The sequence below is a fragment of the Prionailurus viverrinus genome, chromosome E2 (assembly GCF_022837055.1).
Source record: "Prionailurus viverrinus isolate Anna chromosome E2, UM_Priviv_1.0, whole genome shotgun sequence".
Lineage (NCBI taxonomy): Eukaryota > Metazoa > Chordata > Mammalia > Carnivora > Felidae > Prionailurus > Prionailurus viverrinus.
Window position 1 is genome coordinate 29,450,206 of NC_062575.1, and position 23,853 is coordinate 29,474,058.

The 23,853-nt window shown below is 38.2% G+C and overlaps 1 protein-coding gene across 1 annotated transcript in view; it reads left to right on the top strand.

Annotated features, from left to right (window-relative positions):
• Nucleotides 1-23,853, top strand: part of CES5A (carboxylesterase 5A) — a 282,188-nt gene that overhangs the window by 47,291 nt on the left and 211,044 nt on the right. The window contains 1 exon segment of the mRNA XM_047837083.1: nt 19,368-19,482. The gene's annotated coding sequence lies outside the window, so the exon portion shown is untranslated.

Sequence of the window (23,853 nt, forward strand, 5' to 3'; positions counted from 1 at the left end):
TATTACCTGGGAAAAAAAAAAGAAGATATAAGAGAATTAACACCCTCAGGAGAAACATCAACCAAAGGGGACAGTTCTCAGAGGTCCCAGTAGCAGACTCTTGCCTTGCTTTTCTTTTTTTCTTGTCTCACTACTCCTTCACTCCTGTTTGCTTGGATCATCCCTGAATAAATGCCCTGCATCCAAGTCCTGGTCTAAGGCTTTGCTGGGGCCCCCCAGTCTAAGACATGGCTCTCCTGCAATATTATACTGCGTATATGCAGGTGCAGTTCTTTTTAATTTTTTTAAAATGTTTTTATTTATTTTTAAGACAGAGAGACAGAGCATGAGTGGGGAGGGGCAGAGAGAGAGAGGGAGACACAGAATCTGAAGCAGTCTCTAGGCTCTGAGCTGTCAGCACAGAGTCCAACGTGGGGCTCAAACTCACGAGCTGTGAGATCATGACCTGAGCCAAAGTTGGACGCCCAACCAACTAAGCCACCCATGTCCCCATGTGTAGTTTTATCACCGATGTGCTTCATGCATCCAGAGAAAAAGTATAGTATTCTTTTTAAACACTATGCAAATGGTATCATACCATTAAAAAAAAACACCTTAAAATGGAAATAATCATCTTCCTAAAAGGAAAGCTTCTCTCTTCCTTTCATTGTTTTCTCCATTCTTTCTCAAAACAAACCAAAATTAAAACAAAAAAACGAACAAAACAACCCAAATCAAAACAAACACCACTCATAATCAAAACACCCTATTTCCACAAAAATATCTTAAACCTGTAACTCAAGGTGACATCACAAAATGGTGAAAATTGTAGTCTAGATGTAGAATAATATTTGGGCCAGCAGTCATCATAGCATACCTATGAAGCCTATTTCAAAGAGAATGAAAAAGGAAGTTGCATTTTAGTATATGAAAGGCTACGTATAAGTATGTGGGGGTCTGTCATATTTGTGCATCTAAATCTAATGGGAAATTAAGTAATTCTATAGCTGTACACTGTCAGGAGTTCATCATATGAGAGAATGAAGATGTTTAAAGGAAAACCTTTAGGATTATGCTAGAAGATATTCCTAAATGTGTAAATGCCTAATTTGGCTACTATTCCTTAAAAAAATCAAGCTCCAGTCAGAAGCTGCATCCAGGCTTCAATGTTGAAATTATTATCTCCTGCTGGTCAAGCTGTGACACAGCCAAAGCTATGGCGTAGCTTCTTCACTTAATTCTCAGTGAGCCCTTTCTTTCCTCTTGTGGTGGCGTGACATTTAAATTTCAGTTCCTTCATATACACTTATGTACACTGTAAACCATTAGGAATCTCAGAGCAGATGAGGGCAAGAAATATACTTACTTCGGTCTCTGCCATTATATTTAGAGCATTAGGTAATGAGTATCCTAGTAAAGTCATCAGAGGACAACCAGATTACTTGGGATAATAGTTGACAGGTAAGGGACAGGTTAAGACTAACAGACAGATAGTGGATGATAGGAGTTGTAGAACAGTTTGTAGAGAAGATCTTTGTTTATAAATACCTCCAATAGTACTGCTAGTGATAATAAAGAAGTAAGGCGGTAATGTTAATAAGTGGGTAAAAAATCATTTCAAATTAGCACATTTGTCATTTAGAAACAATGTTTGTATAACAATGGTTCATTCCCAACAGTAGGGGAAACTACTGTTAACAGTTAATTGTGTATCTTTTCAGAAGCTTTTAATGAATAGGTACATACAAGCACCTACAAGCATTTCTTGAATACTGTACATAAGAAGGCATACAACTTGTATCATAAACATTTTTCCATATCAGGTCATATAGATCTTTTAAATTCCCTTTAACCATTCCAGAATGTTGTGGGAAGTACTTTATTCAACTAGTCTCCTAATGATGAACACTTACATAGTTATAATCCTCACATTTCCCTAAGCCTGCAACAATGTTATTCGTGTGGCATTTTATACAAGTGTGAATATATATGTAGGATAAATTCATAGAAAGCAGAATTGCTGGATTAAAATTTATGTATATTTTGAACTTTTCATTCAAACAATAAATTTCATTCAAACAATACATTTCTTAAAGTCAAGTAGTATATGCATTTTATCTTTCAGAAATGTTCCAATTTATATTCCTGAAAAATATGGCAAACTACGTAATCTGAATACTTCCCCCCTCCAAAAAAAAGACACCTGAAATATTAAACAACGTGTAACAAATAGTTCATCTGTAAAGCTAGGGTTGCAAAAAAGGTAAGGCAAATCCCTGGGGACCGCAAATGAAGAAGAAGCTGAAAACCAAGGAAAGAAACAGGTGGTGAAGCTACTGATGCCCAGGGGTGTTTGCTGTTGCAGGTAAGCAAGATGCTCAGTGTTTAATAGCCACATGAAGATAAGACTTTGTGCTCAGCGCACGGAGCATCAAGGGGAAACAAGGGTTCTCACATGAAACGAATCCTTAAGTACTACATTGGTCATGAAAAGATAGACTAGAAAACAAAACAGTAAAGGGAGATAATAAAGCAAATTCTCTGACTTGGCCTGGTAATACAGTGGGTAATACAGTGTCTCTTGGGAATGTATAACCAGAGGTCTGTCCTCAAACAGATTAGGGGTTCTAATATATACTACCTTGGGCACCCTGGGTGCCTAACAGAAGCAAATGAAAATCTTCTGTGAAGACTCATGTCTTTAGCCCAGACTGCACAAAATTCCTATGGATATAAGGCTTGATTGAACATAAACTGATTATGAGACTTGGATCATACAGGAAGAAACAGATTTTCATGTATGATGCAAGCAGAGAAAACAGCAATTATTAGACCTTTAGTATCTTCAGATAATCAAGCCATCATTTAGTGAATAGAAAATGAGTTCTATATTTTTAGATGATTTAAGGAAATAATATTAGAAGTAAGATATAACTAAGAATACACACATAGCATAACCAAGACCTAATAGAGTTTTGAAAAACAAAGTAGAACTTCTAAAAATAAAAAATACGAAATTGAATTTTAGAATGGAATAGAAGGGCTATATAAGATTAGACTCAGCTGTTGCTATTTGCAGATGACACGATACTCCACATAGAAAACCCCAAAGTCTCCATCAAAATATTGCTAGAACGAATACATGAATTCAGCAAAGTCACAGGATATAAAATCAATGTGCAGAAATATGTTGGATTTCTATGCACTAATAACGAAGCAGCAGAAAAAGAAATCAAGGAATTGATCCCATTTGCAATTGCACCAACAACAAGATACCTAGGAATAAACCTAACTAAAGAGGTAAAAGATCCGTACTTGAAAACTGTAGAACACTTATGGAAGAAATTGAAGAGGACACGAAGAAATGGAAAAGCATTCCATGCTCATGGATTGGAAGAATAAACATTGTTAAAATGTCTATACTACCCAAAGCAATCTACACATTTAATGCAATTCCCATTAAAATACCACCAGCATTTTTGGGAGAACTAGAACAAAAAATTCTGAAATTTGTATGGAACCGCAAAAGACCCCAAATAGCCAAAGCAGTCCTGAAAAAGAAAAATAAAACTGGAGGCATCACAATTCCGGATTTCAAGCTATATTATAAAGGTATGATCATCAAGACAGTAGAGTACTGGCACAAAAACAGACACATAGATCAATGGAACAGAATAGAAATGGACCCACGAGTGTATGGTCAATTCACTTTCGGCAAAGCAGAAAAGAATATCCGATTGAAAAAAAAAGACAGTCTCTTCAATGAAAGGTGTTGGGAAAAACTGGATGGCAACAAGCAGAAGAATGAAACTGGATCACTTTCTTATACCATACACAAAAATGAATTTAAAATGGATGAAAGACCTAAATGTGAGGCAGGAAGCCATCAAAATCCTAGAGGAAAACACAGGCAGCAGCCTCTTTTACCTCAGCCTGACTATCTTATTACTAAACATGTCACTGAAGACAAGGGAAACAAAAATAAACATGAACGGTTGGGACTTCATCAAGAGAAAAAGCTTCTGCACTACAAAAGAAATAATCAACAAACCTAAAAGGCAGCCTATAGAATGGGAGGAGATATTTATAAATGCATATTGGATAAAAGGTTAGAATCCAGGGGCGCCTGGGTGGGTCAGTTGGTTAAGGGGCTGACTTAAGCTCAGGTCATGATCTCGCAGTTCATGGGTTCGAGTCCTGCCTCGGGCTCTTTGCTGACAGCTCAGAGCCTGGAGCCTGTTTCAGATTCTGTGTCTCCTCCTCTCTCTGCCCCTCCCCTTCTCATGGTCTGTCTCTCTCTGTCTCTCAAAAAATGAAAAACGTTAAAATTTTTTTTAAAAGGTTAGAATCCAAAATCTATAAAGAACTAATCAAACTCAACACCCAAAAAGAAATAATCTAGTGAAGATCACTCAGATGGAATATTACTCGGTCATCAAAAAGAATGAAATCTTGCCATTTGCAATAATATGGATGGAGCTAGAATGTATTATGCTAAGCTAAATAAGTGAGAGAAAGACAAATACCATATGATTTCACTCATGTGGAATTTAAGAAATAAAACCAATGAACATACGGGAAGGGTAAGGGAGAGGAAACAGACTCTTAAGAATAGAGAACAAACTGAGAATTGATGGAGGGAGGTGGGGATGATGGATATTAAGGAGGACAGTTGTGATGAGCACTGGGTGATGCATGTAAGTGATGAATCACTGAATTCTGCTCCTGAAACCAATATTGCACTGTATGTTAACTAAAATTTAAATTTAAAAAATTCCCATTGAAAAAAGAATTAAAAAAGGAGAAAAAAAGAATTAGCAAACTGGAAAGATCTAAAAGAGGTACCCAAAGTGTAGCACAAAGTTATGAGGGTGGAAAATATGAAAAATATTCAACCTGTGAACATGAAAAGGACAAAGATATCTTGTATTGGCATTCTAGATGGAGAAGAGAATGTGGGGGGGGGGGGATTGGAAATGTTTGAAGAGATAATAGGTGAGAATTTTCCAGAATAGGTAAAAGACTTGACTTATCTGATTCACAAGGCATAATAAATTCCAAATTCTCCCACTGCACGTTAGCATAAATAACATATTTTTATGAAATATAACTACTCTCAGGGCGCCTGGGTGGCTCAGTCGGTTGAGCGACCGACTTCGGCTCAGGTCATGATCTCACGGTTTGTGAGTTCGAGCCCCGCGTCGGGCTCTGTGCTGACAGCTTAGAGCCTGGAGCCTGCTTCAGATTCTGTGTCTCCCTTTCTCTCTGCCCCTCTCCCACTCATGCTCTGTCTTTCTCTGTCTCAGAAATAAACATTAAAAAAAAAAGAAATATAACTACTCTCCACAACCAAAAATTTATGAGATTGTTTTAAATTTTGCAAATATCTTTCATGTCTGTCTGGCTTAATAGAAGAAGGGTAGATTCTCATATCTGCTTCTGATTTCAATCTGTTTTAATATCACATATCATATAGCCTCTGGAAAACTCTCAACTTGTGAGAGGAGAATGAAAAAGATGAATCATGTCTTAATATTATTACAAATATAGTTTTGACCTTGTGGAACTTCTGAGGGGTTATCCAGTTTCCTTAAGATCTCTGGAGCACACTTTGAGAATCCCTAATTTAGAGTCAGTTCATGTTTGATAAACTTGGTGTTACAAATTTTAAAAAAGGAATATTCTACGCATATACACATACACATTCCAAATGTGCTCTACCTGAATCATGGTTTTTCAGGGAATTAGTATACAATAAAATACACTTGGATCTGAAATGAGACTTGAGGTTTAATTTCATCTCTCTTCCATGATTCAGAGGATACTTTAGGGTCCTGCAAAGTCATCTTTATGAATGTTAAATATGTTATGTTGGTAGGTGCTGAAGTCTTGGGTTATACCAGATGGGGTTTTTTGTTGTTGTTTGTTTGTTTTGGTTAATAAGATGGTAGATGGACCACTTGTTACCATAGTGTGATTGAGTAATATGTGTGAAAGATGAATATGAGTCTCTGTTACATAATTACAAAACTTCTCAATAAGCAGAAGACAAAATAAGCCTTCAGGAGACCAAGACAATGGTGTTTCAGAATCATAAGGAAACTGGTACAATGGATGTAGAAGCACTGACTCTGGAGGCCAATGGAGGATAATTGGAGGATATTTTTCAATTGCCTGGGAAAAGTCTCATTTACACAGCTTGAGTTAAATTTTGCCATCAAATTTTCCTTAACTAATCTCCATCTGATGTTTCTCATTTCCAATTTTATATCATTAAAGAGATGGCCCCCATCTGAATCCGTTAAGGGATCAGATTCTTGTGCTCTGTCACTCTTGTCCACATTGAACAAGAATGATCCATGTGGTTTTCCTTTCTTATTTATCTCATTGTATAAAACCTAAGATTCAAGGCGTTATTTCAATAGTGCCCAAGAGAAGGACAGCTATAATAACCTATTAGACCTCAGATATCTGAATTTCAATTAAAAAGACTAACATTTTCTCTAAATAGAATCCACAAGGCTTAATTCAAATTCATTTTTGCTGAGACATAGATATTAGAAGATTAGCTGGCCCATCTTTAACATGGGACACCCTGTGACTTTCAAAGCGATGAAAAGGATTAGAAATTGTTTATTCCTCACCTCATTACAAAAAGGATATGAGATAAAAGGATGATTTGTTTCCAGTAACATTTCATTCATTATACAATATAATGAGTACCTTCTGGGTACAAGGCACTTTGCTAGGCTCTGGTTTGTAAAGATAAATCAGCAACAGTCTTTGTCTTCACAGCCCACTAGAGGAGATATACCTATAAATGAGAGTTGATTTAGAGTGTGGTAAGATTTACAATAAAGACATGTATAGGGTATATTTATGCACAAAAAGTGGTATATTCTGCTTAAGGAATTAGAAAAGGCTTTATCTTTTTGCTGGTTTTGAAGACTAAGTTGGAGTTTTCTAGGCTATCAAGGAGAGTACGAGTATTCTTGGCAGAAAGGACTATATGTGCAAAACCCTTGCATGTCTAGGCATGGCAAGTAATTCAGTTTCGCAAGGCTAGGGTGAAGCGTGAAGAAGAGGAGTTGGAAATGATGTTGGAGAGTGGGTAGAAATCAGTTTATCAAGCATCTGTAGCCAAGCTAGGGAACTTGAACTTTATCACACAGGTCTCTGGTTTTCCATATATGTCTTAGGACACCAGGGGATTCACAGAGATGCCTGAGGTGTTGGTGGGAATGCAAGCAGGTGGGGAGTTCCTATCCTGCTTCAGTAGGAACCATGCAGCTTTACATGTGAGCATGCTTTAAGTTGGACTTCGGTTTTTTTTTTTTTCCAACAATTGTTTATTAAGAACATACCACGTGCCAGGTCTTGTGCTGACATACAGACAGTTCATGGCCTTCTGATGTAGAAAATATTTCTTTCGGGGCGCCTGGGTGGCGCAGTCGGTTAAGCGTCTGACTTCAGCCAGGTCACGATCTCGCAGTCCGTGAGTTCCAGCCCTGCGTCAGGCTCTGGGCTGATGGCTCGGAGCCTGGAGCCTGTTTCCGATTCTGTGTCTCCCTCTCTCTCTGCCCCTCCCCTGTTCATGCTCTGTCTCTTTCTGTCCCCAAAATAAATAAAAACGTTGAAAAAAAAAATTAAAAAAAAAAGAAAATATTTCTTTCAAAAAAGTTTGAAATCTACAGGTGTAATTAATGGGGAAACCACTGTAGGATATCAAGCAGGAGAGTGATATAATCAGGTTTGCTTCTTAGAAATCTCACTCTGGTTGAAGTTTGTACAGTTGGTTAGAGAGCAGAGAAGCTGGGCAGAAAACGAAGGCATAAAATTGGTAGCACTGGAGGTGTATTGGATATGTGGCATCTTAGGGTAAACCCCAGACTCTGACTCAGATGAATGTGTCTACTACGGGGAGGCTAGGAGAATGAGAAGGGAGCTGAGGAAAGTCTGTGGGGCTTGTAGGAAGATTTTGGAAGAGGATGAACCAGTTAAAGACGCTGAGAAGGGAGGTGGGAGGACAGAGGGGATTGAGAGAAAGCTGAACCAGGAAACTGTGCTACCAGAGAAGCCTTGGAGACTTTCAAGAGGGGAGAGATCAGCAGTGTCCAGAGCCTCAGGAAGACCTCATGAGATAGACTGAGAAATCCTCTCTTGATTTGTCGGATGGAGAGGCTTGGGAGACTTCCACAGGATCAGTTTCAGTGGAAACCAGATTGCAGTGGGCTGAGAAGTGAGTAAGTGGCAAGGAAGTGGAGACAGTGAGACTAGACATTTTCATGAGAATGGCTGTGAAGGCAGAAGGAGAGAGAGCATGGTTGCCAGAGAAAATGCTGGGGTGGGAAGTATGAGTTTACGAATATGCGCAGCAGAGGAGTCCAGAAGAGTAGAAAATGGAAGATAATGCTGTGTGTGTGTGTGTGTATGTGTGTGTGTGTGTGTGTGTGTGTGTGTGTGTGTGTGTGTGTGTGTTGTGTGTGTGTGTAACTGCTAAGGGAGGTTTCTGAGAAGGTGGGAGGGAACTAGTCTCTAGCATAGGTCTTTACTGAGAAGCCTTAAATATCTGAGGATTTAATAAGAATATTTTCAGCACATATGTGTACATGTATCTGTGTATTCACCTATTTGAGATATTTGGGGGGCAAGTTTACTGAGAAAACACTGAAAATAAATTTCAGCTTTATCAGTATACTGGAGGATTTGGGGCATCAAGGAACTGTGGAATCTGAATCATGACTTTTTAGTTATTAAATTTGCCTATTTAGGACAGTCAAATTTTGGAACAACAGAGCCACCTTTGTTGAATTTGTTGATATCTTTGTTGATACCTTAATTATTTGTTCTGGAGTGCTCAGGAAATGCATATGTTTTTGTCACTGGAGACTCCTTAAGAAACTCTTCCCTCTTTCACCTTTTTCCATCCCTTTATCCTTGTTGGCTCTGAGTTTTCCATGAGTCACCCAAAGCTGTTTCCCCTCCCTTGTTAATATACCTTATAGCATTCCATACTGGTTTTTCATTTGCTGCCTCTGGATCATCTACTTCTTAGATGAAATATTATTTTCTATTCCACAACTGGATTCTATCAGAGATGCTGGTGACCCTCTGAGCCAAACCAGATGTGTGAAGTTATTAGCCTTTGGGGATGACTTTAAAATAAGAAATGGCATTGTATTCTCTAAATAGTTGTTGTTGATTCTGTACTTTAAAAATGTATCATGGATATATAATAACCCATTAGCTGTCATTTGCTATCATCCTGCCTGTAGGGCTTGTGGTGAGGGAAACCGATGACAAGGTTAGGTTGACACAAAGCTCTAAATGGGACAGGTACCCTAAAAGCTTGTATTTTTTCTTGAATTTGCTCCTAATTTCCGTGATGGGGGTGGGAGAAATCTAATAAATCCCACTCTGTGTCAGGTTCTCACTCTGCAGAAAGGAGAGTAATGCAGCATCCACAGGTAGTTCATAGGGGAATGCAACACTTATTTAGCAATTAAGAGGAAGTTTAACGTAATATCATAAAATGTCCCTGAGAGTTGGGCTTGTTAAAGCAGGAAGTGGCCCTTGGGGAGAGCTTCACCTGGCACAAGCTTCACCTGGACACAGTATTTATTAATGATTATGAGAGTCACTCTGGGTCTCCCAAGCAGGGACAGACTTGGTTCCTATGGTGTTTTATAGGTTTTGACATTGATTTTGGTCCAAAGACATATAAATCTCTGGCTGTTATCTTCTTCCCACTTTAATTTACCAAAAGAAACATGTTCCTGGTTTATTCAGCGCACCAACTCTCTCCACCCCTGGGAACTCCTCCTGAGCATGTGCCATGACCATTTCCAGTCTGTATTCCCTGATTTTATGTTGCCAACAGTTACTGACTTAGCTGCCACTGCTAGGCCACCTTTCTTGTCACCTGTCTTGGTTTTTATTTTTCCCCAAACCTATAGAATATATTTTCTCTAAACAGCACCGAAATGCTAGATTGTCAAAAGGAAGTTGACAAAAGCATGCTGTGCTGCACACTGTGGAAGGAGCTAATCAAAGCAGCTTTTTAATTGCTATAGTAATGATTTAGATGTGCAAAAAATACTAAAGTTAAATTTACATGACTAATTAATTAAGCAAAGCTCACAATTGACAAACATAATTAGCACATCCAAAATTGAAACCACATCCTGGGTCTCTTGGAGCCAAAAAAGACAACGTGAAACACTCAAAATCCCCTTCCTTTCACTCGCTGTAGGTCTCATTGCCAATTCTCATATTTAGGTTTGTTATGCATGGAACATAGTTAATTGCAAAACATTCATGAGGATCTTACTTCTTTTTTTTTTTAACAGAGACTTCTCATGAGTTTTGGCCTAGTCCATCTTTTAGCAGCTAAATTTTATCTGGTAGAGTGGGTATCTTCTCAAATAGGGAAAAAGTTATCTGTCTATTCTATTATCTATCTTCCACCTATTCATCTATCTTTCCATAAATTATCAGCTTTTATGGTGCATAAATATCTTATGTGGGCAAGTGGTTTTATCTAGAGGTACTGAAACTATGTAATGGTAGGTCAAGTTACCATGAAGCTCTGTCAGTGACGATACATACAGCTTTCCGTGGCAAATTCTTGAGGTACCAAATTAAATCAGAGTCTCCTGGAGTACTTGCTGAGCCAAAGTCATACTGGGTTCTGAGGAAGTAGAGAAACTATCCTTCCTCCAACTCTCTCATGCTCATCCACTGTGTGATGTGCTGTGTTATCTGGCTACCAGAGTAGAATTACTATGTTTAGAGTAACATGGGGGAGAAGTCATTTCCCCTGTAGGCTAGATGTACCCTTCCTCTTTTTATAAAGAGACCTCAGTTGGACTGAAGGCCAATATCTAGGTCGGGCACTGTATTTTGTTCCCCACTGTGAACCCTCAAATGAACCTGCAAAACCAAGTCCTCGTTCTTAAGCAATCACAGCACAACAATGGTGGCAAACCTCCACTCATGCAAATTGGCCCTTGAGTGCCCATCCACCAGTGCAACACTGTTCATGCATTTACTGAACTAGTACTTATGGACTACCTGCTTTGTGCAAGATACTATACTAGACACAGGCCACAGCCTGTCTGAAGCCAGACTGGACCTCTGCCAGTTGCATGTGTGCATCCATTGTCTAGGTGTACACACAGATCTTTATGTGTAGAACTTCATTTCCTTTTAACACCATCTATTCTGATTTTGTGTAGCTAGTAAGAATTTTTCATCCTTCATACATTGACAGCAAGAAGCGTTCATTATATGATTGGAGCACCTGGGTGGCTCAGTCAGTTAAGCATCTGACTCTTGGTTTCAGCTCAGGTCATGATCTCATGGTTCATGAATTTGAGCCCTGCGTCGGGCTCTGTGCTGATGGCGTGGAGCCTGCTTGTGTTCCTCTCTCTCCCTCTCTCTCTGCCCCTCCTCTGCTCACGCTGTCTCTCCAGATAAATAAATTAACAACAAAAAAAGAAACATTATATGATTACTATTGTGAAAACTTTCAAAAATGCAAAAAACTGCTGAGGGCAACACTGGGTAATATTAATATTAATAGATATAGTTATATATCTATTATATATAATATTTCTATTGTTCTTGAGCTTGGTCCATTTTACTCTTATTTACATCTAGTTCATTTTATCTACTATATATTATTCCTTTCTGTGAGTATACCTCAATTTGTCTCTCCTTTTTCTTCTTGTGGCTATTTAGTGTCTTTCCATCTTTTTCCTATTATAAGCAATGCTGAAGACTATGTATTATACATGTAGGTGAGAGAGTTCGCCTAAAGTCTGTACCTGCAAAGTGGAATTATTAGACTGAATATTATGCACATTTTCCAATATTAGACATTGTTCTCCAAATGGCAAGGAGATTTTGTCAGCAATATATGAGTCCTTTTTCCATATCCTTGCCAATGCTTGTCATTTTCAGACTTTGAAAATTTTGTCAGCCTGATGAGTTTCCTTGATTAGCACCCTTTCACATGTGCCAACTGAGCACCTGAAATGTGGCTAGTCTGCATCGTGCTGTATATCTAAGAAAACCTGCAGACTTTGAAGATTTAATATGAAAAAAAGTAAAATAACTCACTGATAATTTTTTATATTGATTGTATGTTGGCATGATAATTTGGATATACCAGATTAAATAAAATGTATTGGTTAATTTCTCCTTTTTTTTAATTACTTTTTTTAAACATGCCTACTAGAAAATTTTAAAATGCATATGTGGCTCTGAATACATTCCTATTTGTCAGCACTGCTGTAGAAACCCCAGTATAATGTTGAATAATCATGGTGAAAAGTAACTTCCTGTTTCACTTGTGACTTCAGTGGAAATCCTCCTGAAGATTCACCTTTTTTTCTGATGTTTGTTCTTGGTGTTTTGCGGTGACTTTGTCAGACTGAGGAGGCTCTCTTCCCCCCATACTTGCTGAGGGTAATTACAATGGATGAAGCTTAAATTTTGTTGCTTTGACCACATCCATTAGGATGATCATGCCATTTCTTCATTTAATCTTTCAGTAAGGTCAACTATGTTGATTGATTTTTAAAAATAAAAAAAATTAAATATGGAGCCATCTGAGATAAATGTACCTGGCCATTTTGTACTCTTTTATACCCCTACTAGATTTCATGTTTAACTTTTTTTTTTTTTACTTAGGAATTTTCCACGTATAGTCATAGATAACATTGCTTTATAATATTGATTTCTTTTTTACTCAGTTGGTACCAATTTCACAGGACAACTGCTGCTGCGAATAATCAGCATTTATTGAGCCCTTACCAGTGCCAGGGGCTTCACGTGTATACTCTCACTGACTCCCCACACCAAACTTGTAAGGTAGATTCTATTATTATCCCCATTTTATAGAAGAAATTCAGATACAGAGGGGATAGTTAGCTTGGCAGATGGTGGCACTCCATTTTGGGCAAAGTGCTGGACTAGATATCCTAAGAAACCTTCCTGATAGGAACATCTACAGATGCTTAATAAAATATTTTTTTAATATTAAGATGAATTTTAAAGCTGGAAAAACAGGTAAGGGAAGTCCTTAGATTCCCTGGTAGTTTTCATCCTTTGAACTTCGATTTTAATAGACCCTTGATGGGGAAAAGAAGAGAGAGCTGAGGTCCCCAGCAAGTTGGGGAGTTGAAGACCTCCAGGATAAATCTAGGACCCATACAGTGATTAAATTGGAAAACACATCACCCCTTCTGCATTTTTTTTTTTGAGAGAGAGAGAGAGGGGAGGGAGCAAGTGAGCGGGGGCGGGGGGGGGGGAGAGAGAGAGAGAGAGAGAGAGAGAGAGAGAGAGAGAGAGAGAGAATCCCAGGAGGGACAGAGAGAGAGAGAGAGAGAGAGAGAGAGAGAGAGAAAGAAAGAGAAAGAAAGAGGGAGAAGCGGGGTTTGAGTTCACCTCAAGTGGAACTCAAACTCATGAACCGTGAGATCATGACCTGAGCCAAAGTCAGATGCTTAATGACTGAGCCACCCAGGTGCCCACCCCTTCTCCATCCTTAAGATGGGCAGAAAGGAAATTTGCTTGTCTAGGCCATGGCTGTAGGTGAATGGGCTGGGAGAGAAGAGGGGAAAAGGTCCAGGGTTGGTATTGCTACATCCTATAAGTTTTGAAAGAGCTCTTTCAAAGAACAAATATTTTCACTGGCTTTGGTTCTAAATCTTTTACAATTCCCATTGTAATTTTTTCTTTAACATTTGACTATTTAAAATTGCAGTTTTCATTTCCAAATAGTATAAGGGTGTTTTTAGTTTTACTCTCTTTTATTTATTATTCGTAATTTAATTGCACAGTGGTCAGAGAATGCAAACTGTATGCTATTGATTTTTTTAATTTTTTGAAACTTCCTTTGTGACTTAATGGTTAATTTTTGTAACTATGCCACATATACATGAAAAATGTAGTGTTCTCTTAATGATCTGTACTATACATCATGTTTGTTAATTGTGTTGTGTGATTCTCTGTCAGACTTGTCTATCAGTGTCTGAGAGAGTTAACGTTAAAATCTCCTACTATGAATGTGGATTATCCAATTTTCTTTGTAATTCTTTTTTTCTTTTTTGCTTATATACACCTAAGCTCTATTAGTATGCATACAAGTTCATGATAGTTATATTTTTTTCCAGACTTCAAAAAATCATTTTAGAATGAAGCTCTTTATCTCTGTTAATGCTTTAGCCTTAAATTCTGTTTTATCTATGATCACAATTGCTCACTCAAAATCTTTTGCTTAGTATTTTCCTGGGCTATCTTTCTCCATCTCTTTATTTTCTTTATTTGTTTTATGTATGTCCCTTGAAAGTTTCTCATTGCTGATGTTTACTCCTTTATCCACAAAGTAACTTGCTTAGCTGAGTTTAATCAGTTTCCATTGATTGTGATTAATGACATAGTTGGACTTATTTCTACCACCTTACGTTATTTTTTATTTACCAAGTTTTACCTACTTAAAAATAATTTCTTGCTCTGTTTTGGATTTATGCATTTTTATTATTCTTTCCTCAACCTCTACTCCAGGAGTTTGAAAATTTTAGATTCTATGTTTAAATTTTTTTTTTTTTTTTTTTTTACATTTTTAACGTTCACTTTAAGCTCTCTGCCCAAAGTCTATAACTCTTCAGTCATTCTCTTCTCCTTCTGAACAAGACAAGAAATTTATCAGGGCTTTAATTACCCAAAGAATCCTTTCTTCAATCTGCCATTTTATTGTTGGTTTTACCAGTTTTTAAATTAAGGCAAAAAATTAGTTGTTGTTATGATTATTATTAGCAATCAATATTTATATAGATTTACCAATACATTTTGTTAATTTCTTTGCCACGTATGTTCCTTATATCCCACTCCTTCCTTCTGGGTTCAGTTTTCTTCTTGCTGAGGGATATCCTGTTGAGACCTACTGCAGTCAGAATGACACTGGTTTTGCTCCATATACAGTTCTCGTTATGTTCGCTTTTCTGCTTGGAAGCTATTTCCCTACCATCTGCTGGTGTCAATTCACCCATGAGAAGCCTGCTTTCAGCCTAATGACTGCCTCTTTGTAGGTAATCTGTCTTCTCTCCTGGTAGCATTTAGGATTTTCGCTTTATCCCTGCTGTTCAGAATTTTCACTATGGTATGCTTAGATGTGGATTTATTTTTGTTATTTTGTCTTGGCAGTTGATGTAAACATTCACTCTGAGGACTTGAGACTTTCTTTCCTCCTCAGCTTGGAAAATTCTTAGCCATTCTGGGCTCTTATTTCTTCCAATGATGCCTCTTTGATTTGCTCTTTGCCTCTTTACTCCTTCCTCAATTCTCTGCATTTGGAATTATGTGAGGTAATTCCTTTATCTTTTAATACTAGTTATATTTTTATTTTGACAAGATCTCAAATTTATGCATGCAAGTTAAGGACCAGTAATTTCCTTTTCACCAATTTGAGAATACGTTGCTAACCTGATGTCCTGTTACCCCTGAATACTTCAGTGTGTGTTTCCTACATGTGAGGGTGTTCTGCTATATAACTGCATTGCAATCATCAAAATCGGGAAATTAACACTGACATATTACTACCTTATAATCCTCAAACCATTCCACTTTCTCTGACTGTACCAATAATGTCCTGTATAGAAAATGGTTCCAGTTCAGAAACATGTTGACATTTAGCTGTCATGTCTCTTCGGTTTCCTTCATTCTCCCAGGTGTTCCCCGGTCTTTCCTTGACTTTAAAGATCCTGATTCTTCTGAAGATTTAGAGACCAGTTATTTTGTAGAATGTCCCTCAGTTCAGGTATGTCTGATGTTTCCTCATGATCGGGTTTAGATCGTGCATTTTGGCAGGAATATCACAGAAAGGTGTTGTGTCTCTTTGCTGACATGTCTTACAAGCTGTGGTGGTACCTTTGATCATGTAGCTGGATGGTATCTGCCAAGTGTCTCCACTTTAAAGTTCATATCTTCCCCTTTGTAATTAATAAGTATCTTTTGGGGGAGATACTCTGTGCAAATATCTTGTTTCTCATTTGCTCAATAATTTTAACATCCATCAATAGTTCTTGCTGCTGCAAGTAATATTCTAGTGTTTGCCTACTGGAGATTTTCTTTTTCTTTTTAATGTTTATTTATTTTTGAGAGGGAGAGAGAGTGTGAGTGGTGGAGGGGCAGAGAGAGAGAGGGGGGGAGCCAGAGGATCCAAAGCAGCTCCGCACTGACAACAGAGACCCCCATGCAGGGCTTGAACTCATGAACGGTGATATCATGACCTGAGCCAAAGTCGGATGCTTAACCGACTTAGCCACCCAGGCGCCCCTGGAGGTTTTCTTATTTTCCCTCATTCCTTCTGCATTCATTAGAGTTCTACTGTAAGGAGGAGCCGGACGTTCTCCTCTGTTTATTATTTGTTTTTATGTTTGCTTTCTAAATACACTTAAAAAATTTATTGTGGTAGAATATATATAACATAAAATTTACCATCTTAACTACATTTAAGTGTACAATTCTGTAGCATTAAGGGCATTCACATTGTTGTGCAACCATCACCACCATCCATTTCTAGAAACTTTTTCATCTTCCCCAACTGAAACTCTGTCCCCACTAAACATCACCTCCTCATTCCTGCCTTCACCATTTTACTTTGTGTCCCTGAAATTTACTCCAAAAATGTCATAGATGAGGAATATTACAATGTTTGCCTTCTTGTAACTAGCTTATCCCCTGTTTAATTCTGATTATTTATCTAGACTAATATGGTCTCATGAGTATTTATTGTATATTCTCTGGGTTATAATCCATTACTATTTTTTTTTCCATTACTATTATTATTATTGTCCTTTTGTTGCTCAAATTGTCCCAGCTTTGGTTATTAAGAGCTCCTTCGGGTTGGCTTCTGTGTCCTTTTAACAGGTCCGTTGCTTTTTTGAGCACTTCGTTACTTTCTGACACATCAGCATTCAGGCTCATCTTGTATTTTCCCTATCCCAGCTGTAGAACTGACCGCTTTTCCAAGGAGCCCAGGTCCCCTTCATTGGAGAATGTTACTTAGAAACCAGGGCCTGGGCACTAGGTGTCTGTGCCTGAATGACCGAGCGCCATTTTTTTCTAGGCTTTCTATCAAGTGGACAGATCTAGGAAGTGTGTGTGTGTGTGTGTGTGTGTGTGTGTGTATGATTTATTTCTGTATGTATCCACCTGTATGTATATTAAAATCCATGAGTTCATGCTGATACCTCTGATTCCAATTTAACACCACATTGTTCTAGCCTTTTGCTTTTCCTGAATTGTAGCTTTTTTCTGTGACAGTTGGAAACCTGACTTTCATTATCCACAGTATATATAATACCATGAAACTTTACCATGGTTCTGAGAGTCAACATTACATAAAAAGCTGTATTCAGAGAAATATTGCTCCCCCCATCCTTACTACCTGTTCCTCTGTCCCCTTTTTTCTTCTGCCTCTTCTTTTTTTTTTTTTTTTAATTTTTTTTTCAACGTTTATTCATTTCTGCGACAGAGAGAGACAGAGCATGAACGGGGGAGGGGCAGAGAGAGAGGGAGACACAGAATCGGAAACAGGCTCCAGGCTCTGAGCCATCAGCCCAGAGCCTGACGCGGGGCTCGAACTCCCGGACCGCGAGATTGTGACCTGGCTGAAGTTCTTCTGCCTTTTCTATTCCACCAACAACCACAAAGTAACCATGCTCATTGGTTACTGGTCTATCCTTCCTGTATTCCTTTTGTACAAATAAGCAGATACATATTTTCCTACATTCCCGTCTTTCTTAGATGAAGGATAACATACTGTAGATATTCCCTTTGTACTTTGATTTTTTTTTTTTTTTTGCTTAATAGTTTGTTCTAGAAATCCCTACATATCAGTTCACAGAGATCTTCCTTTTCCTTGTTTGCTGCTGCATGTAATGCAGTACTCCCTTGTGTGATGTACCACATTTTTTGCAATTAGTCTCCTGTGTATGGGCATTTAGATTGTCTCTAATATTTTGCAATTACAATATTGCAATGAATAATCTTGTCAGTCTGTATTCTTGTATTATTGGAGATCTGTCTTTATGCTAGAATCCTAGAAGTGGAATAGTCAAGTCAAAAGATATGTGCATGTGTACTTTTGTTAGATGTGGCCAAATTCCCTTCCAGAAGGATTCATCAGTTTGCCTTCTCATCAGTAATGTATGTGAGTGCTTGTTTCCCTACAGCCTCACCAAAAGAATGTGTTGTCTTACTTTAAAATTTTCACCAATCTAATAAATGAGAAATGGGATATCAGTGTTTCAGTTTGCATTTCTCTGAGAGTGTTTAATCACTTTTTATATATTTAAGGGCCACTTTAGATCGCGTGTGTGTGTTTGTGTGTTTACCTTCATGTCATTCTTCCATTTTAAGATTTTGTCTTTGGATTTTTAAAAATTTTTTTCTAAGTTTATTTATTTTTGAGAGAGAAAGAGAGAGAGTGAGCTGGGGGAGGGGCAGAGAATGAGGGAGACAAAGAGCCTAAAGCAGGCTCCAGGCTCTGAGCTGTCAGCACAGAGCCTGACATGGGGCTCAAACTCATGAACCACAAGATCATGTCCTGAACTGAAGTTGGCCACTTAACCGACCAAGCCACCCAGGTGCCCCTGTCTTTGGATTTTTAAGAGTTCTTTGTATATTAGGGATATTAGCTGCTTGCATGTGGTATGTGTGGCAGATGTTTTCGTCTATTTTATCAAAGTCTTTTGACTTTGTTTATACTGTTTTTTCTCTTGCCATACAAAAATTTTTATGTAGTCAAGCTTTATTAATTTTTTTTTTAAATTGTCTCAGGGTTTTGAACCATGATTGAAAGCCTTTCTTTAGCCTATAGACTAAATAGGAACTTGCAAGCTTTCTCTAGCATGTTTTAATGTCTGGTAAGGGCTAATTCCCCCTCCTTACCACAACCTCATAGGTTTTCTTTTTCAGTATTTTTCTGACCATTCTCGCATGTTTGTTTTTCCATATGAACTTTAGTGTCAACTTGCCTAATACCACAGAAAATCTTGTTGGCATTTCTATTGGTATTGAGTTAAATTTATAAATAAACTTAGAAAGAGCTGACATATTTATGATATTGAATCATCCTATCCAAAAATAGGGGAAACTTTCCATTTGTTCAAGTCTATCTTGTATCTTTCAGGAATGTCTATAATATTTTTATTTTATTTGCTTTAATTGCTATATCAAGTATTGCTGTATGTTACTACTTACTGGGATCTTTCCATTGGTGTCAACTTTCTAGGTTATTTCTAATTCTTTGCCATCTATGCTCCCACATGCCATTTACACATTTGTAGTTAATACCATTTTTTCCCCTTCTTTCTGAGCTCTTCATGGTCGACTTTGTGAAAAGGAGACCTGGAAAAGAGTCTTCTTGTTGGGGACCCTGGCCTGAGTTGGAGAATCCTGGGAAGGATCTACAATCTACAACCTGGTGTAGAGGTAAAGTTAGAGTAGTCTTACATGGAAGGTCTTAAGTGGTCAGTTATTGCAGGAATGAAGTCTTATTTATTGACTAGCTCATAAGCTTTAGCTGGTGGCAATTTGAGATGTGGGGAAAATGAGGGAATAAGACTCAATATAGGGCTGGGGTGTGTAATAGAATGAGCATGGACTCTGGAGTCAGACAATCTGGGTTTGAAGCCAACTGCCATTTTCTGGCAAGTTGAACCTTAGTTTCTCATGTGTGATAGATGTTAGTAGTACCTATTTCAGAGTTGCTGTAAGGAGAGATATGATACGTATAAACCACTTAGTGTCTGCTAGATAGATATAGGCATAGGTGTAGACATAGATATATAGATATAGGTGTAGTTAATATAGATACAACTATAGATATACGGATACATGAGTCATCTCATCACATAACATAGACCAGACTAGAATAGACCATGAGACAACAGAATATGAGCCTGTGACCTGTAACCTGAATTCTTCTCTTCCCTCATGATCCCGGAACCATGATACATCTTTTAGGCTTTGGGAATATGGAGGACAGCTGCTCATTTCCCTTCAGGATTGGGGCTATGTCTAGGACCTGTGGTTTCTAATGTTGGACAGAAGATTACAGGCTTAACAGGGGTTTTGGTGCCTCCATGGAGCCAATGGAAGGTGAATCCTTTGAATTTGGGGAATCTTATTCATAGGCTTATTCTTGCCTAGGGATCCTTTCTTCCTGTGGCCTGAACTTGGATTGAATCCTTGACAGTTTGAGCTGTAGGAAACTGTTGTGGGTTTGGCTGGTAAACAAGGAATGATGGAGAGACAGGACTGAAAGAAATAATGCTCTGATTTATATTCTATTGGCTAAGGATTTTGTCACTTACAGAGGTACATAGTGGGAGTGGAGTGAGCGATGTGGCTGGATGGTGGGTCATCTTAAACGTCTGTAGAAGCATCTAAAGTGACAAGGCATGATAAAACTTGCAGCCGAGGGAGCTACAGCAGGGCCACACCCCATTCTCTGCTGGGGGTAGCATATAGCGTTGAGGGTCTAGCTTAGCAAACCTAGCAGAGTTAGAAGTGTGGTAGGAAAGGCCTGGAAATCCTAGGGATTCCCCTTCAAAGTCAGAAATAAAAGGGCTGTCATTTAGTAAATAAATGTAACTCCTGCTGACAGTGAGGAAGGAAAGGGAGAAGGAAGGACAAAGGGAGGAAGAACTGGAATCCCAGGGACAAAATTAATCAATAAAGTGAAATAATAGGAAGGTCAAAGAGTCAAAATCAAGTGTTATTTTACTTAGTTCAAGACATCTGGCCAGCTTATCATTGGAGAAAGACAACACTATTAATAAATCAAATACACGGAGAACCTCAATTGTCCCGTTAGCTATTCCTCCTCTATCCCATAATTTTTAGTAGATCATATGAGAAGTTAAAATTTGCTGATTTGAATTTCATCTTCTATTTCCTGTGCCCGGCATGTGAAGAGGCCAGTGAACCTTAAAATAACCAAATGGCAGAAAACCAAGGGAATAGGGACAAGCTTAAGTGCCTGGCCTAGATAATTAGTCTTTGAATAATCAAGAATGGGGTGCATTATAATCCTAATACTGGCACAGTAATTAGACTTAGAAGCTTTGAACTATGATGTTAGAATTCCTGTGTGTGGATGTGAAGCTGGATAGTTTGGGGATACTTTAGTTTTTAATTCAGAAACAAAGCAATTGATCCTACCTTTTTCTAAACATATGAAAGGTCCATATTTCAGGAAAACCCTCAAAGGATGAAATAAAAATTCAGAAACACTGATACAGTGACCATAGGTGCGCTGTTATTTCACTAAGAAGTTCTCCTCTTCTAGTATTTTGAATGCATAGTGTATCATCCCCAGAGTAGCTCTCAGACTTACGATGTTTTGAGACACAGATGCTCTCAATTATAAAAGTAAAGCAATTATCTGGATTCTCACCCTGCATTTAAGATTATAGTTTTATGTTTATTTATTAAAAAGAAAACAAACCAGGCAAACAACTTACTTAAAATGCAGTGCGTGCTTAAATTGATTTAAAGCAATCACAACTGACATATCCCTTGTGATTCTCCAAAATATTCCTTTTCTTCCTCTGCAATTTGAACCCAAATATTCAGCTTTCATTTTGATGTCTCCTCTAAGTTTTGCACCTTTCTGGGCTCTTTGCCTATTGGAGATGAGGAGAGACAGAGAGCTAAGACTCCCATAATATGACATGTTAAAACTCAAGTTTAAGAGTTATTTTGGTTGACAGTTAAGATTTCTGTTTTGTTTCAACTGAAGTTAGAAGTGCAGTTGTTTATGAAAACACCCACAAAATGGAATCTGAACTTCCCTAAAACAGCATTCCTATCTTATGAAGCCGATAATGCGTTTGTGATTCTGTAGCTCTTACTATAGACTTCAGAGCATCCAGAGAAGTTAATACTCATTTCAGTATCCTTAAAATAGAAGAAACCAGATGAAATATGATTTGAACAATGCAAGGATTCCTTAATTCATTGAAACTCTTTAAAACAATTTTTTATTGCTTATTATTTTTGAGAGAGAGACAGAGCATGAGTGGGGCATGAGGGGCAGAGAGAGAGGGAGACACAATCTGAAGCAGGCTCCAGGCTCCGAGCTGTCAGCACAGAGCCGACACGGGGCTCGAACTCATGAGTCATGAGATCCTGAGCTGAGCCAAAGTCAGATGCTCAACACACTGAGCCACCCAGGCACTCCTAATTGAAACTCTTGTTAAAAATAATCATCGGGGTGCCCGGGTGGCTCAGTCAGTTGGGCGTCTGACCTCGGCTCAGGCCATGATCTCACAGCTCGTGAGTTCGAGCCCCACGTCGGGCTCTGTGCTGACGGCTCAGGAGCCTGGGGCCTGCTTCGGATTCTGTGTCCCCCTCTCTGTCTGACCGTCCCCTGCTCACACTCTGTCTCTCTCTCTCTCTCAAGAATAGACAAGCATTAAAAAAAATTAAAAAAAATAATCATCTTTGGAGATTAGGTGAAGGAGAAGAATATTCACAAGGTTAAGTGTCATGCTATATTTTAGCATAAAACATAAAATTAAAAAGACCGAAAACAGAACACAAAAACTGAAACTCCTGCCTGTAGGGCCATCGACTTTACCGTGTCTCACAAAGTGGGTCTTTCTTTCCAAAAGGTAGAAATTCCTAAAGCCGTGATGATTTTCCAACAACTCCAGGCTCTTTCAAAATGAAATTTAACATTTATTCTCATTATTTTCCATCCTTTAAGCTCCCTGAACTTAGCAGACATGTTGGTATTGCTCTACTATTAAATCTTATATCTAATTTGTGTGTAATTTTAAACTTCTCCTGCCGACTAGATTATAAGCTCCTTGAAAATAGGGACCAATATTCAACTTTTAAATAAATCACATATAGCATCTAGTAACATACCTTGATATATTAGAAACTCAATGGATAGACTTCATAGACTTCTTCATTGACTTCATTGCTAATATTTTTAATAATGTCATATGCTTGAAAATCCTCCTTTTCTTTAAACATGTGACCTTAACAGGTTTGCTCCATTCTGAAATGTGATTTCATTACATTGAGGAACTCAATTCCCAGTTAAATGCATTCTGGTAACTAGGAGATGCCTATACAAATATGCCCCTCCCCCCACTAATAGACACAGAGGCAAAAGTAAATGTAATTGTGGAAATGATGGAGAATGGGGCAAGTCTGTTTGCATTAATTAAGGAGGTCCATGAAAAAATATGCATTGCTGACTACAAAAGGTAGCTAGCCACGTAACTTTGTTTCCTGTGTCAGAGCACAGCAGAAGAGAGGGCTTTGTATCTAAGTAGCAAAATTAAAAACTCCTATACCTAGTTTCTTTGAAGTATATTACTTTGAGGAAATAGAAATTCCATACTCCCAAACATATTTTTCTGTCAAGCCCTGCTGTAGCACCACTGATTTCCCTCTTGAACTCTGATTATGAGGGTTTGCGAGAGCTGGCAGTTCCACAAGCAGAATTAATCTCCTAAATCCAATGTGTACCTTTTGGTGTGGGATAAGGCAGGGGAGGACAGAGTTGTAATATAGTAAATGGCTTCTCTAAGCTGACTTAGGTGGAAACAGGATGTTAGCTACTTCATCCTGATAATGAGCCTGATTTTTATTCTCCTCCATTAAAGAGCATTTTAGGACACGGCTCTTGCACCTTGCGGGATAAGCCAAGTCCCCTGAGGGCAAAGGCAACAGAACAATGGCAGATTTCACTCAAAAGCTCAGTCTTCCTTCTAACTTTGGCCATCAGAAAAAAAGTATCCATCTTCTTAATATCCACTATTAATAATAGCCCCAGAGTTC